The sequence below is a fragment of the Pleurodeles waltl genome, chromosome 11 (genome assembly GCF_031143425.1).
Source record: "Pleurodeles waltl isolate 20211129_DDA chromosome 11, aPleWal1.hap1.20221129, whole genome shotgun sequence".
In the NCBI taxonomy this organism is placed as follows: Eukaryota; Metazoa; Chordata; class Amphibia; order Caudata; family Salamandridae; genus Pleurodeles; species Pleurodeles waltl.
In genome coordinates this window covers 933,382,737-933,400,498 of record NC_090450.1, presented here as the reverse complement: position 1 = coordinate 933,400,498, position 17,762 = coordinate 933,382,737, and positions in this window count along the sequence as shown.

Genomic DNA, 17,762 nt, shown 5'->3' with positions numbered 1-17,762 from the left:
ATGTCTTTAATAATGAAGTTGTTTTTAAAGTTGAGTTCCAAGATACTCTAGTTACTCCCTTTTCAATTCGCCTCCAATTTGCCCGTGTATTTAACAATTTTTAGTGCTGGTACCAAGTCGAATAAACAGCAGCACAGTGCTGCTGTTGACCTGGGGGCCGCATGCGCCCCCCGGGCCGTACTTTGAGTATCACTGCTCTAACCTGACTAGCACCATTGCTAGACGCACAACCCCCATGGACATGACTCCTGTCTAAGTAAAGACAGGAGTCATGCCCCCTCTCCCCATAGCCATCCCCTGGGCATGGCCATTGGGCACAGTGGGCACAGTGCCATGTAGAGGGGCCCAAGTTAGGCCCCCCCATGGCATTTAAGAAAACAAAGGGAAATACTTACCCCTACTTACCTGAACTTACCTGGGTTTGGGTCCCCCATCCTCTGCTGTCCCTTTGGTGCGGGTGGGGGTGTCCCTGGGGCCTGGGGAGGGCACCTGTGGCCTTATTCCATGGTGTTCCACCATGGAAATGGGCCCACAGGTCCCCTAATGCCTGCTCTGACCCAGACATTAAATAATGGCGCAAAGCAATCTTAGCACCATTATTTAGGCACGCCTCCCTGCCATGCACCATTTTTGCACGGGAGGATAAATGAGGCGCTAGGGCCTCTGAGTCATTTTTAGCCCGGGAATGCCTGCCTTGCATCTCATTGACGCAAGGTAGTTTTCCACAGTCAAAAAATGACTTTAACTCCAATATTTTGGCCTTAGACATGTCTAGCAGCAAAATATAAATATGGAGTTAAGTTTGCACTGAATTAGCATTAAAATAATGACGCTAATTCAACACAAACAGGGTATAAATATGCCCCCTAAGTTCTAGTGCCTTTGTCAGGAGGCTGCCCCAGTCTGCACCACCTATTGCCCCTGTCAGCGCTGCCGATGCCAGTAACACCACAACTATTAACCATCACACTCCTAGATGTGTGAGAGTTCGGACTATTCCAGGCCTCCAAAACTATAATAATGTCTTGGGCGGCAGAGATTCATCGTTAATGTATATTGAATAAATAAACAACTGTTGCTGTGCTCATCCCTAAATTAGACGAACAGCGCCGCCATGTGACACCCTATGATAAGTGACGGTGTCGCCGCCATGTGACACCCTATGATAAGTGACGGTGTTGTCAATTAAGTGCCTATGGCGAGCACCAGAAACCACCAGCTCAAATTAAGCACAGGGTTACAGTACATTCTGTGAGGGTGGCTTCACAGTGCCTGGACAGGGTGGGAGGGAGAAGAGAGACTGTTGTAATTTTGTGTTTATTTCACTATGATGTGTTATGCTAAGCTTGTATTGTTGTGTTTTGTTATGTTACTGAAAATAGGATAGCAATTAACACCCGCAAAGCAAGAAGCATGCAGTGGTCTTTGGAAAAACTGTCAAATTTACTTTAAAAGTCCTCTTGCAGTTGCCTAGTAGAAATACTATCGACCTCGTTGTGGAAGGCGCATCTTGTGCACGTAGAGTTGAGAACAGCGTTTTGAGAAAACTCAACCATGGGCATAGGTCGTGCTTGAAACAGAAATAAGAAGTGCAGGTACCCACTGCCCCAGAGTGCCAGTCCACTTCTGAGAAGTGAAGGTGGTCTCCCTCTCAGACTTCAGAAGTGCATGTACTCACTGTTCCTGAGTGGCTGTCCGCTACTGAGAAGTGAAGGTGGTCGCCCTTCCAGACTTCAGAAGTGCAGGTACTCACTGTCCCAGAGTGCCTGTCCACTTCTGAGAAGTGAAGGTGGTCTCCCTAACAGACTGAAGAAGTGCGTGTACTCACTGTCCCAGAGTGTCTGTCCACTGATGAGAAGTGAAGGTGGTCTCCCTCTCAGACTGTGGAAGAGCGTGTACTCACTGTCCCAAAGTGCCTATCAGCTACTGAGAAGTGAAGGTGGTCTCCCTCTCAGACTTCAGAAGGGTATGTACTCACTGTCCCAGAGTACCTGTCTGCTACTGAGAAGTGAAGGTGGTCGCCCTTCCAGACTTCAGAAGTGCAGGTACTCACTTTCCCAGCGCGCCTGTCCGCTACTGAGAAGTGAAGGTGGTCTCCCTAACAGACTGAAGAAGTGCGTGTACTCACTGTCCCAGAGTGTCTGTCCACTGATGAGAAGTGAAGGTGGTCTCCCTCTCAGAATGTAGAAGAGCGTGTACTCACTGTCCCAGAGTGCCTATCAGCTACTGAGAAGTGAAGGCGGTCTCCCTCCCAGACTGAAGAAGGGCATGTACTCACTGCCCCAAAGTGCATGTGTCCCAGAGTGCCTGTCCGCTACTGAGAAGGGAAGGTGCTCTCCCTCTCAGACTGAAGAAGTGTGCACTGTCCCAGTGTGTCTGTCACCTGCTGAGAAGTGAAGGTGCTCTCACTCTCAGACTAAAGTCTGCACTGCCCCACAGTGACTGTCCACTACTAGGAAGTGAAGGTGTTCTCTTTCCCAGACTGAATACGTGCAGGTACTCGCTGTCCCAGAGCGCCTCGCAGCTACTGAGAAGTGAAGGTGGTTTCCCTCCCAGACTTCAGAAGTGCAGGTAATCACTGTCCCAGTGTGCCTCGAAGCTACTGAGAAGCTAAGGTGCTCTCCCTCTCAGACTGAAGAAGTGCATGTACTCACTGTCCCAGAGTGCCTGTCCGCTACTGGGAAGTGAAGGTGGTCTCCCTCCTAGACTGAAGAAATGCATGTACTCACTGCCCCAAAGTGCATGTGTCCCAGAGTGCCTGTCCGCACTGATCTCCCTTCCAGACTGAATGAGTGTTGGTACTCACTGCCCCAGAGTGCCTGTCCACTGCTGAGACGAGAAGGTGCTTTCCCTTCTAGACTGAAGAAGGGTTGGTACTCACTGCCCCAGAGTGCCTGTCCACTGCTGAGACGAGAAGGTGCTTTCCCTTCCAGACTGAAGAAGGGTTGGTACTCACCGTCATAGAGAGCCTGAACACTACTGAGAAGTTCTCCCTGCTAGGGCCCCATCAGGAAGCCTTAAGATTTTAGTGCAAATTCCTCTCCACCATTGTCTGTGGGTTGGTTTTTTTCCTTCAAAACCTATAGATCGTGCAAACGTGCGAATGCCCCAGCACCACCCGTGGAATGCCCACTTGACAGAGAATAACATAAAGCAGTGCATTGTGCTAATTTGCATTAGTTTGGGATACTATCTAATGCAAAATAGTATTTGCATTGGATAGCAGATCAGTATTTGCACCGTTTGGCCCAGATGTATACTTTTTTGCGCCGCAAATATAATTGTATTTTGTAAGTTTGCACCTCTTTTGCATCAAAAAGTGACGCAAATGCAGTCCAAAAAAGCATAAATATGGGCCTTTGTGTCTTAATAGTGACGTAAGCACGGTGCAAATCTTTAGTTGAAATGGGCCCGAGTGTTAAAAAGTTTGCATGAGTGTGAGTGAGATTAAAAGCAAATGTGATTAAGGGACTGATTGCGATCTTGACTGATGGGATATTCCCTCACAAATATGACTGATATCCCATCCGCCATTACAAGTTCTATTATATCCTATGAGACTTATACTATTGGGGATGGGATATCCGTCACGTTTGTGACGCAGTATCCAATCCGCCAAGATTGTAATCAGGCCCTAAGTGAGAATAAATAGGAATGAGTGTAAAGGGGTAAAAGTTTGTGAGCATGATGTTACAATCATGTGATTGGGTCAAGGGTCATATGATGTCACTTCTTGTGGTGTTATTAAGGTCAAAGGGTATGTGATGTCACTTCCGATACCCTTGGCATTCTGGTGAATCGGCACCCATGTGTGTAGCCATCCTTTCATTCATTCATCCATCCATTCATTCTCTCAGGTTTCCTTCTTCTATACTTTCTCCCATTGGCCCTATTTTCCATCCTTCGATTCATTCACCCTTTCACTCATCAATCATTTCACTCTTCCATCCAGCCTTTCACTCTTCCATCTATTCTTCTGTTCACCTCTCCACCTTTTTACACTCCACCTAGCCGTCCTTTTAACCTTCTATCCATTCATTTTGCACTCTCCCTTCTCTTAGGTTCTTCTGTCCTCCACCCATTCTTTTCACTTGCCATTTGCCCATCTTTTTTGTCATTTGTGCTTTTTCCTGTCTTACTTTCTCTCTCATATTTACATTTTCATCTTTAATATTTGTTTTCTTTGCAGATCTGCATGAAGTCTACTCACCTCTGGCATTCTTTTCCCCAACGGTGATATTAGTGCACATTTTGTCTGCTGACAGAAGAGACCCCAAAACAACCCCTAAACGTTTTAATGGTGCAACGTTCACCAGGATAGTGTGCTTAGAGGCAGCCCCTGCTTAAGGTGCTAAAGTGGGGGGGGGGGTCCCTATGCCACTGTCCTGAGGTCACCTTGAAGTTACTGTAACTTGCCCTAACGCTCCGTTGACGCTGCCCCAGCGCTCCATCGACGCTCCAACAACACTGCCCTAACCAGTGCTTAATTTGTGCTTGTTGTTTCCAGTGCTGAGCACTGGCACTTATTTTTGAGGGCCGGCGCTTATTCTTCGTCCCCAAGCATTTGCTGCTATCAAAAGACACATTTGGGAAAGACGGAGGAAGAGAAAAACAAAAAAGCGTCACAATGGGAAAAAGCCAAAAGCTGCAAAAGTGAGCTGAAGGGGCAGGGAGTGGCTTTAACTGGATTGAAGAGGCCCGAGATGGCTTCAGGATTACGCTGCCTCAGTATTCCGTGTTCCCACATTTAATTGCAGCAGCCACGTGTTTAAGAGGAGGGCTTTGAGCACCGGCACCTTGTTATTTACAAATTAAGCACTGGCCCTAACGCTTCCTCAGCTGTCTCACAAAGCTCCTTCCATGCGCTGCTAATGCTGCCCCAATGCTCCCTCTGTACTCCTTTTGGTGCTGCCTCAAATTAATGGCAGTCTCTGAGGGTGCAAAACCTGGCTTATGCGTGACTGAGTTACTGTTGGGCCCTGGTCATCGGTCATGGACATTGATTCCCCAAAACGTCAGGGGTAACAGAAGTGACATCATACACCCTCGATCTAAATGACATCACAGGATATGACTTCATGTGACCTTAGACCCTCAATCTTCTTAGGGAGTGGCATCACATGACCTTAACCATGATGACATCTTAATAATTGGCATTGCTGAAATTCCATAATAATTGCCGGATTAACATAACAATGCCACATAAACAAATGTCTATTTTAGATACCACCTGCATTAAGGTGCTGCCCGGATATGCAAGGAGATAATTACTCACTTCTCTTAGTATTACTTGAAAAAGTCTGTGTTTCTCTGAAGAGGACATAGTGTCACAAAACACACAATAGCACTGGGAACCTACTTTTTTTATACCACAAGCTGTCACGACTTAAAAGCTCCCCCCTTGCATACTGCAATGAGAAATGTGTTGCTAAATCAGAGGAAAATGAGACTTAAATAAAACAACAGTAGCTATGTTCACATGTACTAGTTAATATATTAAATATAGTGACTATGCATATTCCTTACAGGTAATACATTTTGACTTAAGATCATTTGCAAGGCTGCATAGCTTTAGAGAAGCACAAAGGTGAAGGTTTTAGTTAGACAATTCATTTTTCATGTATTCACAATAATGAAAGATGGCAACAATGTTGGTATTAGTTTATTTTTATTTAATCAGAAGAGTGTGCATTAAAATGCTGAATGTATTAGTTTTGCAAAACCTAGTCCCTGTCCCATTGGAGGCTTCAGAAAGTAAACAGTGCTCAATAAAACAGTTTACCTTCTCTTTGTTGAGTGGCAGCTGGTGATTTTTATGGCCTGGCTTAAAGGTGCAACTGTCACCAGACAATCATGTGCTTGCCCTTGAGGATGTAATCATTTTTTTTATTCAAATGCCTGAACTTGAATTTTGAGGGCCACACACATGACACTGTAAAGCTATTAAAGAGTCTTAGATAAGGGGAACATTTATGGTGTTTTTGTCTAACATCAGCACAGATGAGAGTTAGGTAGCCACTAACCAACCTGGATGTTTAGGTCTGGCTTGAAAGTTCAGCTGTCACCTGACCCTTTAACTTCAACAAATATTATTCTACAGTTCTTTTCTTCCACACAAATACATATACATTCCTATGTTATTTAGTTGTAATGCTTCACATTATCATATAACATTGCTTCAAAACCACACCTATTGACATTGTCAATGTTTGTTGAAAGTGGTTTGCTGTATTACTTGCCTTGATTTGTAGAAAGTGAGACTGACATCTTCTAGGGAGACCCCGAAGAAACATTTTGAAAAAAGTGACAAGATAGCACATTTCAACTTTGCTAAAAACTCACAGACTCTTAAAAAGCATTCCATAAACAATGAAGTATTTCATAGGGTGCCAAGCATGGATATCATTTAGGAGTCTACATGGGTCACAGCTGCGACCCCCAGCTTAACGCTTGTGACCCCCAGCACTGTCTCTGTGACCTCTGGCCTCAAAGGTTGCAAGAACAGTGCCAGGAACACAGGGGCAGCTCATTCTTATGCACATTGCTTGGGGCTCCACTTCTTTGCTTTCAATCAGTTTTTTTTATTACAGCAATAGTGAATGATAGGTTACTCACTATTAGTGTAATACAAATTTAGTACAGTTAGCTGGAATATGAATTTCTTGGTAGCTGAGGTATGTAAAACATACTTTTAATTGTATCTTGTGTGCGTGCTTGCGGGTGAGAGTGTGGTTATGTGTGAGAGTGTGTATGAGTGAATGTGTGTGTATGTGTGTGTGAGTGAAAGTAAAGATGGAATGTCATGTGATGTCACTTCCACTACCCCTGGCATTTTGGTGAATTGACATCCATGGTGTCAAGCCAATTTAACCTGGTGGTCCCCAAGAGTAGACCCCATTTTTAGGTCGAGCATAGCGGCGCGCAAGCGCTGCTTTTCTGACGTGTTGGTATGTTTCTGGGCTTTTAACCACGCCCACCGCACGTCCTTCACTATCACTCGTTCATGGGCTTGCCCTTCAAAAATCCTTTATTTTTGTTGGTAAATGCTTTACGTTTGTCCCTCCTTGAGGCAGTTTAGTTACTGCCTTGGCCATCGCCCCTGTTACATAGCTAATTGCACTTTTGCCGATACGTTTGACTGCGAGCAAACCTCTTTTTCCTTTTGTGTGTTTCTTCACGCTGATGCTCATGGCGGCTGTGGCTCTGTGAATCGGTCACTTATGTGAAACTGTATTACTTTTCATTTTCAATTTATGTGGCAAGAAAAGTCCGGTTAGGAGTTTACAACTCTAATAGCTCTAACTCGAGCAAATGCGAAACCCATTGCATTGCAAATGCTTGTTTCAAAATGTGCCGTGGTGCCCCCATGTGTCACAAATTACCTTCATTCTGCCAGGTCAAGCATGTTGCCGTGGTGCTCCTCATATGCCACGGGTGCCCTATACCATTGTTGTCCTCCTTTGTGCCAAAAATGTTCTACAATGTGCCAGCACTACCATTTTGCTTTGGGTGCTCCCTATGCCGAAAATGTCTTCCATTCTGCCAGCGCCCGCAGTTTTCCACAAGTGCCCCATGCCAAAAGTTACATCCAGTATGCCAGTGCCAACATTTTGTCATGGGTGTCCGCATTTGCCAAGTATAACCACTAGTGTGACCCTATTTCCTAGCTTTTTGTCACAGGTACCTGTCATGTGAAAAACTGCCTCCAGTATTCCAGTGCCAGAATTTTGCCATAGGTTTCTTCTTGAGGCAAGAATTACCTTCAGCATATCAGGGTCAATGGCATTCTCGCAAGCATTATACCACATACTCACTCATGCTAACTTCTAATCACTCAGTCATACTGCCAGTCACTCATTCTCAGTCACTTGCACTCACTCGTTCATTACAACTCACGGTTACGCTCGCTCACTGCCCCTGACTCTCTACTCACACTCTCTAACACTCCCTCACACTCATTTTCATTCTTTCTCACCCACATGTTTTCACTTTTCTGCAGTCACTCTTGTTCTCACTCATGTATTTTCCACCACTAATTTACTCAGATACACTGACACTTAGGAGCGAATTAACTAAAAAACACACCACCCTGCAGCACAGCAACAAAAGTTGTTATGCTGCTTTGCATTAAGAGAAGAGATCATTGCAGAGCCATAGCTACTAAGATATGGCACTGATGCTCTCTTCATTAGCGCTGGTGCTACCTAACACCACACACCCATGCATTCCTTTGCACCGCGGTGTAAAGGTGTATACATGATGTCTAGCACAGGTTTTGTACTCCAAGGGTAACCTTCCGGTACAAAATTCTGTGCCTCAACACACTTTAAAACTTTTCACACATTGCATATGTGCTGTATAGTGCAGCACACATGCAATGTGTAAAAAAGGTTAAAAGAAATAAAAAAAAATCTCCAACACCTCTCTCAAAAACAAGTTATTTTTAGGTCCAAAGCCCAACATTCTCAGTAGATAAAATCACAATAAACTGGGCCATGCAGTCAGCCCAGAAACAGTTCCTGACACCCAATCCCCAGGCTATCCTGGTTCCTGGGACTTCCCTAGAAAAGTCTTTCAACATAGGTATGATAAATTTGGACCAAGCTGTTAGCCGAGGAACAGACTTTTAAAGTAAGTCCTGTGCTATCCTGGCCTGCTGGAATTCCCTGAAATGAGAATAGTGAAGAATGCCGAATGCACCTAACTGGCAGTGCACTTTTTGGATTCTACTGGTCAGCTTGACAAGACTTCAATATTCCAGGGGCGGCTCCACTGCTATGGCGGGGGAGCGTTGCCTCCCCCGCCACCAGCAGCAGCTGCAAACCTTTAAAAATAAAACAATGTTTATTATCGTTTTATTTTTAAAGGGGCGGGGGTGACGAGCACTGAGGGGAGTGCATAGAGCACTCCCCTCAGTGCGCATGTATGTTTGACTAACCGTCTTGGGCTGGCCAAACACACATGCGCACAAGGGCTCTCTCCGAGCCGGCACTATGTTGCAGGGTTGGAGAGAGCAAGCCTAGGCTCCCAGTCTGCCTTGGAGCGCCAAGCCAGGGTTCTCCAGCCAATCATAACTCTGTTCTGAGCAGCATCATAATTGGCTGCAGGGCAGGCTGGGAGGCTGTGCCTGCGGTTTAGCAGAGAGCAGCGGCACACTTCCGGTAAGTTTTTATATTTTTTTATCTTTGTTTTATTATCCCCACCCCCGCCTCTATGCCCAGATGCCAGCCGCGACTGTAAGTCACACACCCGTATCTCCATGATCTAAGAGCAACTTTGAGACGCCTGGGCCAGCACGCAAACCGTCATTCATTCATTAATATTGAAACTATGGCCTACCCTGGCATCCTGGAGCTCTACATTAAAGCTGCACTCTGGATCCGATATCATCTGTGTGATGTTTTAACCTTTGGACACTGTTTGTTAAAACGTCATATCTTGGCCATTTGCACTTTAAATTAGGTCCTTGGGAGGACGTTAGTCAGGTCATGTGCTTAGCAAACACCAGACAGCACCAATGCACCTTTGCAGCTGATTTGCACGCCTGCACCTTACCAGACCTTTGGCCCCCAAGGTCCTCCCGAATAAGCTGTCTTAACAGGGATTGGCTGCTAGCCGGGGCACAGACACTAATTATCAATACCAAGGGCTATCCTGGCACCCTGGAATTCCTCAACAAAGCTGTATACATGACCCAAAGACACTTGTGTGACTTTTTTCAAATTTTATGAAAGTGTGTGTTGAAGATCTTTTACTTGTACACATGCACTTTAAGACAGGTCTTTGAGGAGGTCCCAAGACAAGTCACGTGCTCCCTAATCCCAAAATAGCGCTCACCTTCTTCTGTATTTTAAATCAGTTTAACTCGTTTGGGGCTTCTACCTTCTTACGGCATAAGCGCTTGATGTTTTGTTATCTTTGTCCTTTTATGAATTTTAATTGTTCCCCTTCTTTTGCAATATTTGAATTAATCAAACACAAATAAAGTTACTGAGGGACTTCCATCTGTAGAAAGGTACTTTGCGTCAAATAACCTGGAGTGTAACGCGAACACACTATGTAATACCCATTGCATGCAAAGCATTATTTGCATTCTTTTAAGGCTACTTTGCAGTGTAAATAGTTTATCAAGACTTTGCACCAGTTTGTGTCACTTTGCCTGACTTTGCATGACTTTGCACCATAGAAAATCTTGACCAATTTGCCCGTCAATCTGAGTCATTCTCAGTCATTCTCACTACCCACCACTCACTCCTACTTTCACTCACACAAACACACATTCTCTCTCATACAACACCCACGCTCACCTGCATGCACACAACATACATTTAAAGGCATTTAATTTTACTTACCACAGGTGCTGGGAGAAGGTCCTATTCCAGCTCCGGGTAGTTATTTTTTTTTATTATGCTAATAATGAATTAAAGCCATATTGTTCACTATTAGCACAATAAAAATGCTCTGAAAAGAAGGGTGGGGCCCAGTGTTCTTAGCACTGATTTTGCTACCTTTGAAGCCTGCGACCCCTGGTGACGCCTAAATGACATCCATGCCATGGGTCCTTGATGTTCAGACTGAAAACCTGCCCCTAGGTATAACAAAACACCCGAGAGCGATACCAGGCCCATCCTTCCATCAACTGGTAATATTAATCAGGCTGAGGCCGAGAGACCCAGATGCCGTCTTTCTTGGGTCACTTACCTCTCCTCTGCAGCAGACACCTAGAACAGAGATGTTCTGCTCATGTCTGAGTAAGGGTGAAATAACGAGAGCGTTCGAGTAGCAGAGCTGTCTGGGGCTTTAGTGATGGGATGTTTATAAAGTATACATAAAGGGTTGCTTTGTGTTCTGACAATCAAAAAGAAGAATATATGTTTCAGTGAATTGTTAAATGAGTCTAGCACGTTTTACTGCATTATTAGTCTAATAAACCAAATGTTATATGTTTCCATGTTGTGTTGTTATGGTATGTTGTGCAATAGTGTCTGGCTTGGTAGCACTGTAATTGTGTTGTATTATAGCATGGTATGCTTTGATGGCATGTCATGTCATAGGTTGTGTTTCTACTTTATAGAATGGCAGATTGTGTCACATTGTTGTGTATGGTTGTATGTGAAGCTGTGTTGTGTTTCATGATATTATGTTGTTGCAATAGAACATGTTTTGTTACTACATTATGTTTTTGTTCTGCTCCATTATGTTGTATCACAAGTGTTTACATTTGAGCATGTTGTCTTGTCAAGTTATATTGTATTGTGACTGGGGATGAGTGTTTGAAAAGTTTCGGCACTCCGTCCATCATCTTTTTGTGTTGCTAAAATTGCCCTAAGTGCGCCAGGTATGCCCAGACGTGGGTGCCCGTGCTCAGTGCGCCACTGGATTCAAGCTAGCCTGGCTGATGAAGGATGATACCCTGAAACCGGTCCCAGGATGCTTGTTTCCGGTCCAGGGAGAACCTGGCCTGGCAGTTCAGGCTGGACTGTTCCCATTGGGAACAGGGTCAAGATTGATTTGCACATGGCTGGGTCCAAACTGGGGTGGCATGGTGAGCAAAAGAATTGATGGATTAAACCCAGATCTGTGACTGGGGATGAATGTTTGATTGGTTCTGCATTCCTTGCATCATTTGTGTTTGTTTGCTTTTGTCGCCCTAAGTGCGCCGAGTATGCCCAGATGTGGGTCCCGTGCTCACTGCGCCACTGGATTCAAGCTAGCCTGGCTGATGAAGGATGATACCCTGAAACCGGTTCCAGGATGCTTGTTTCTGGTCCAGGAAGGACCTGGCCTGGCAATTCGGTGCTGGACTGTTCCCGTGGAGAACAGGGTCAAGACTGATTTGCATATGGCTGGGTCCAAACTGGGGTGGCAAGGTCAATCAATCAATCAATCAGGAATTTGTAAAGCACACTACTTACCTGTGAGGGTCTCAAGGCGCTGAGGACAGGAGGGGGTAAAATGGAGAGGGGGGGTGCTGCTACTGCTCGAACAGCCATGTCTTGAGAAGTTTCCTGAAGGTAAGGAGGTCTTTGGTCTGGCGAAGGCGGGTGGGAAGAGTGTTCCCCTTTTTGCGGTGAGGTGCGAGAATGATCTACCACCGGTTGTAGTTTGACGGACACGTGGGACAAGTTGAGCAAAAGAACAATGGATTAAACCCAGATCTGTGACTGGGGGTGAGTGTTTGAAAAGTTTCAGCACACTGTCCATCATCCTTTTGTGTTGCTAACATCTATATTGTATCTCTTTATTGTATTTTGGTTTATGTTAAATTCTGCTAAGCAAGAGTATTAATATGCTACTAAATTATGTTGTTCTCTTATATAATGGTATCTTGGTCTGTTATCTAAAGTCATGTTCTTATTCCAGTATGTTGGCACATGGTATGCTATGCCCTATCATGTGTTGTCATGTTTTATGTTTTCTCATCTGTTAAACTACATTTATTTCAACTTGTCACTTTGTTATATTAAGATGTGTTGTTACGTTTTATTATGTCATATGTTACAGTGTTATGTCATGGTATGCTGGTATACTATGCTATTGTTGTGTTATTTATTTGTTACCACACTACAATGTTGATGCAAACAAAAAAAAAATATATATATATATATATATATAAAACGGTCATACAAATGCAAAAATAACCTTCCTCTGAACCACAAACACTAATCGGCCCTAAAAGACACACAAAGAATACAAAAATTGACAATTAGTAGATACTTTTTCAATGTAATTGTAAAACGTTGGATTCAGTATCCTGCAAAAGTGTGACCGCTAACCAGCTTTTGTCCAACATATCTGACCAGTCAGTGATATAGAAGAGTCTTGCGCACTACATAGGGTCCCCACCTGATTGTCCCAGGATGCTGGAGTGTCAGATGAGGAGGAAATCACCCCAGAATGGAGGTCAGACTTTGGATTCGGTGACCTGCAGAAAAGTGCCACCTCATTGGTTTTCAAAGTCTGGCTCCTGCTGTGCTGGGGTGGTGTCCGCCTGGTTTGACACACCGCGGTCCTGGGCAATCAGATCGAGGCCTGCTGTAGAGCACAAGGCTCTTCTATATCGCTGACTGGTCAGATATGTTGGACGCGGGCCCTGTATAGCTTTCCCAATTACAGAAAAGAGCCAGAATTGTATCTGCCCTTGAACCGGAGGCATCCTGAGTAAGCGCATTGGGCCACAGTCACAAAGTAGAGTCGCTTCCAAAACATATTTTATTTGTTTTGTACAAACATGAACATATCGAGCCAGCGGTGAAAAGCAGAAAGGCAAATTTGCTTCTAAAGGTACATTTATAGCCAAATGTTCTTTTTTATACTTGCCAGGAATACAGAAAGGGGTTCTTGTGGGCGTAAATGCTTTTAATAATGCAAATGTCTCCACCAGGAATGCAGAGAAATCTTCAGTTGGAACTGTGAGTCTCCTGTGTGCGTTAGAAGCCACAGACCGAGGCCGCAATTATTACTAGAAAGCAACAGCTAGGGAGAGAGGGCCGAGCCCTAAGGTACCCCACTCACCCTCTGAAGATGGGGTACACATAGGGTGACCACCTGGCACTGAGGCAAATTCTGGACAGGACTGTAAAAAATTCAGGACAAAGGGTCAAAATTCAGGACAAAAATTCAGGACAAAGGGTCAAAATTCAGGACAAAAATTCAAGAACAAACGTCAGTTTTACAGACACACGCAAGAGAGGCCATGCCTCACTATGTTGTCAGTGCATTTATTTACTCTTTTTTAACATAGCACTATTAATTCACTGTGGACCTTTTGTGATTGCCTCCTGGTGTGCTACATTCAGGTGTCACATTATGTCTTTGTTCAGTAGTAAATTAATGCCTTTCACCCAAGGCCATCACCCCTACCCAAATCTACCCGATCTTTCCTGAAGAGAAAGTAACAGCAACATTTTGATTATGTTTCTGAACATTTCAAAACCCCTGGCAAACAGTTTGGGAAACATTAAGGTAATTAACCTTATGCTAGTTTAAACAAATTGAACAAAAACATCTGGCTTACCCCAACCGCCCATGGACTTTCAACCTAATTTTTTTTAAAGAGGCAGGGCAGATGGTGTGGGTGACAGTCTCACACCTAATGACAGGATGTGATGTACCCATAACTAGTCTGTAGTCTCACTGCACTAGAGTGTATGTCTGGGACTCTACATTTATCTCAGAAATGGAAGCCCGGACTACCAATCAAAGATAATAAAAGAGTAGGATGAAATGGGAGATCCACGGCAAGTAATTCAAAGGGTTGTTGCTAACAACTGGATAAATAAAGAAGAGAAGAACAAGGTGGGACAATTCCTAAAATCAGACAAGATGGGTCCACCAAGACTATTTGAAGGTATTGGGTACCTGGGGAGTTGTCTGCACACAGGAGCAAAACAGAAGGGGCACTGTCCAGTGGTTGAACAATCAACACCCATCCACCTTGGCAAACTCTTCTGGTGCAATGGTTCGCTGTTAGTGCTTGTGAAGGTGAGCAGGGGCCAGACCCCTTGCAAGGTTGTGCAAGGCAATTGCCCGCTTAGTCCATGTCTTTATATGGTTTTGAAATTGAGCAAAAGCCAAACTAGAGATCTGGGTTATCCCTAAGTGTCAAGTACACATAGAATCTTCAAAATATTTGGGATGTAAATTGCACAAACAAAATTTGCAAATTTTTTAATTTAATTAGTGTTTCTTTAACATATGGCACTGTTTTCACCTTCATACACAATTAGATCTCAGATTGAACTGGGAACCAGTTACCTTTCGACACCTAATGATTAATATCTACCATTCTTACACTGATTTCCAGGATGAAAGTCTCGGCAGAGCAAACGGTCCCTCCAAGCCCAGTTTGATTTTTGGTCTTCTCTTCTGCTTTCTGTAGAGGCCATGTGGCACTAGCGAAGATGGTGTGCTACCACAATGATAGTATTATTTTGCAAACCTTCCCCTGCTCATCCTTCATTCCTTCTTCAGACAGGCCACACATCTGATTTGGTCACTGCTGCGCCATCGGGAGCTCTTTCCACGCTAAAGCTAACTGTGACTGCGGGTGGATTAGATCTTCTGGACTTAGAATGCTTTTATTCAGCTGCAGATGTCCAATGGGTGGCTCACTGGCTTTCTGCCCACCTCCCTGCATGAGATGGGGTTTACCAGTAAAGACTTTTAAGGAAGGCTTAATGCACTGCTCATCGTTTCCTACTGACCATTCTATGGATCACCATCCGGGGTTATCATGCATGGCTTTCTCTTGCTTTGCCAGAACCTGTAAACTCACTGACACGAAGAAACCCTATGCTCCTGCACTACCTTTGCTAAGCCTTCCCACTCGCACAGGATGGCTGTGCTCAGAGCAACTCCATCAGTGGCATGTTGCAGGTGTCTTAAAATTGGGGACTTTGTTTCTGAACAGTGAGCTACTAAATTTCCAAACCCTTGTGGCAGTCTACCATCTTCACCCCGGTCAACTCCTTACTTACAACCACCTTAAATAATCATTAAATGCCCTATTTCATGTCTGCTACCTAGCACTAACCCTACAAGAGGTGTGCCAGAAGCTCTGTACCATAGGAAATGGTGGCAAACTGATGGAATGGGTGTACAGACCCATCCTGCAACATGGAAACCACTCCAGGTCTTCTTGTCACACTGCCTGGGTGATTCATGTACCAAACCTCTGCAAGATATGGACTAAAATACTGGACTTTCCCCACAAAGTATCCCACAGCTGTCACTTTAAGTAAATTCATAGTGCTTCCTTGTGAATGCATTCTGCCCGTTGCTTGCCATTGGCCTTGTGGTTTGTAACACACAATTTGTTGCTTTCAATTTGCTGGCTTTATTTGTTTTAGGCTATGCAGCTTGAATTCCTCCCTTCCCTTGCCAAAACCTTATTTACAGTATCCTGCTGAGTGCTCCCTTTCTGTAAACAGGCCTGTAAATCTTGTTCTTATCTTATCATATTTGCTGTGCATTCAAAGAACAAAGTCAAATGTCAGGCTCTGTCTTAGGTGGGAACTTACTGTTTACTTTCCTTTCTCTGACTTCAAAGTGAGAGGATTTATGAAACAATCTTGCTGGATACTGGGGTTAGGAAAGAGTTTTTTCTATTACATGACAACATTTAAATAGACTTCAGAATATATCAGAATTCGAAGTACAAATCAAGCACATTTTTGTTAATTCTGAACTGTGCTGGAAACAAATACCTTTACATGATTAAAACAAATCATTGCATTAGGTAATGCAATTTCCACACATCATCGTCTCTGCACAATATAGCTTGATTTGAAAAACTGTATATCTGTGCAAATGTAATGGTCATTTCAATAAAAAATGTGTTGTCTGTAATGGCAGCGTGTTACTACACCATGCATGCTCCACTCCACTCTGCTCTGCACCACTCTACACCACTGCACCCTACTCTGTATCACTCCACTTTACACCACTCCATGCCACTGTTCTCTTCTCCATTCGGAACCACTCCACATTAGGCCACTGCTCTCTATGCTACTTCACACTATGCCTCTCTACTCTACTCTGTACTACTCTACTCTAAGCCACTGCACTTTACGCCTCTCTACACCACTGCGCTCTGCTCGTCTGCACGCCATACCACTCCAGTCTAGGCAACACCAATCTAATCCGCACAACTCCACTCTCTGCCACTCTGCAACGCTGCACTGTACGCCACTGCACTCTAAGCTAATACACTCTATGCTAATGCACTTTACTCTGTAACACTCAACTCTATGCCCCTGCACTCTACATCAATACACTGTACATCATTCTAATCTACTCTGCACCTCTGCACTCTATGCCACGGCACTCTACACTACTATACTCTATGCCATCACACTCTATGCCACTTTATGCAACTCCACTCTAACCTGCACTTCTCCACTCTAAGCCACCTCACTCTACTGTGAAATAATCTACTTTATGCCACTGCATTCTATGCCACTGCATTCTATGCCACTGCACTCTACCCTGCACCTCTCCACTCTATGCAACTGCACTATACTCTGAAACAATCTATTCTACGCCACTGTACTCTATACCACTCTGACCACTGCACTCTAGTTCAATGCACTCTATACCACTGCAAGCTGACACTCTGCAACACTGCTCTGGCCGCCACTATACTCTACACCACTCTGCTCTGTACTACTGCATTTTGCACCAATATACTCTATTCCACTGCATTCTATGCCACTCTACTCTGCCCAATGCCACTCTATGCAACTGCACTCTACACCAGTGCACTCTAAACAACTGCACTGCCCTTTACTCTGCACCACTGTACTCTATGCCACTGTTCTCTGTACCACTCTACACCACTGCACTGACACTCTACTCTGCAACTCTGCACTCTACACCACTCTACTCTATGCCACTGCACTCTAGGCACTATACTCTACTCTACACCTCTCTACAATACTCCACTCTGCACCACTCTACACCACTACACTCTATGCCACATGAGTCTACTCTGCACCATATGACACTGCACGACTCTGCATTACTGCACTCTCTGCTACTCTATTGTATGCCACTCTACTCCACTGCACTCTATGTAACTCTACCCCATGCCACTCTATGCCACTGCACTCTGCGCCAATGCACTCTAAACAACTGCACGCCACTGCCCTCTACTCTTTACCACTGTACTCTACGCCACTGCTCTGTGCCACTTTACTCCACAAAACATCACTGCACTGACACTCTACTCTGCAGTGTTGCACTCTCCACCACCGTACTAT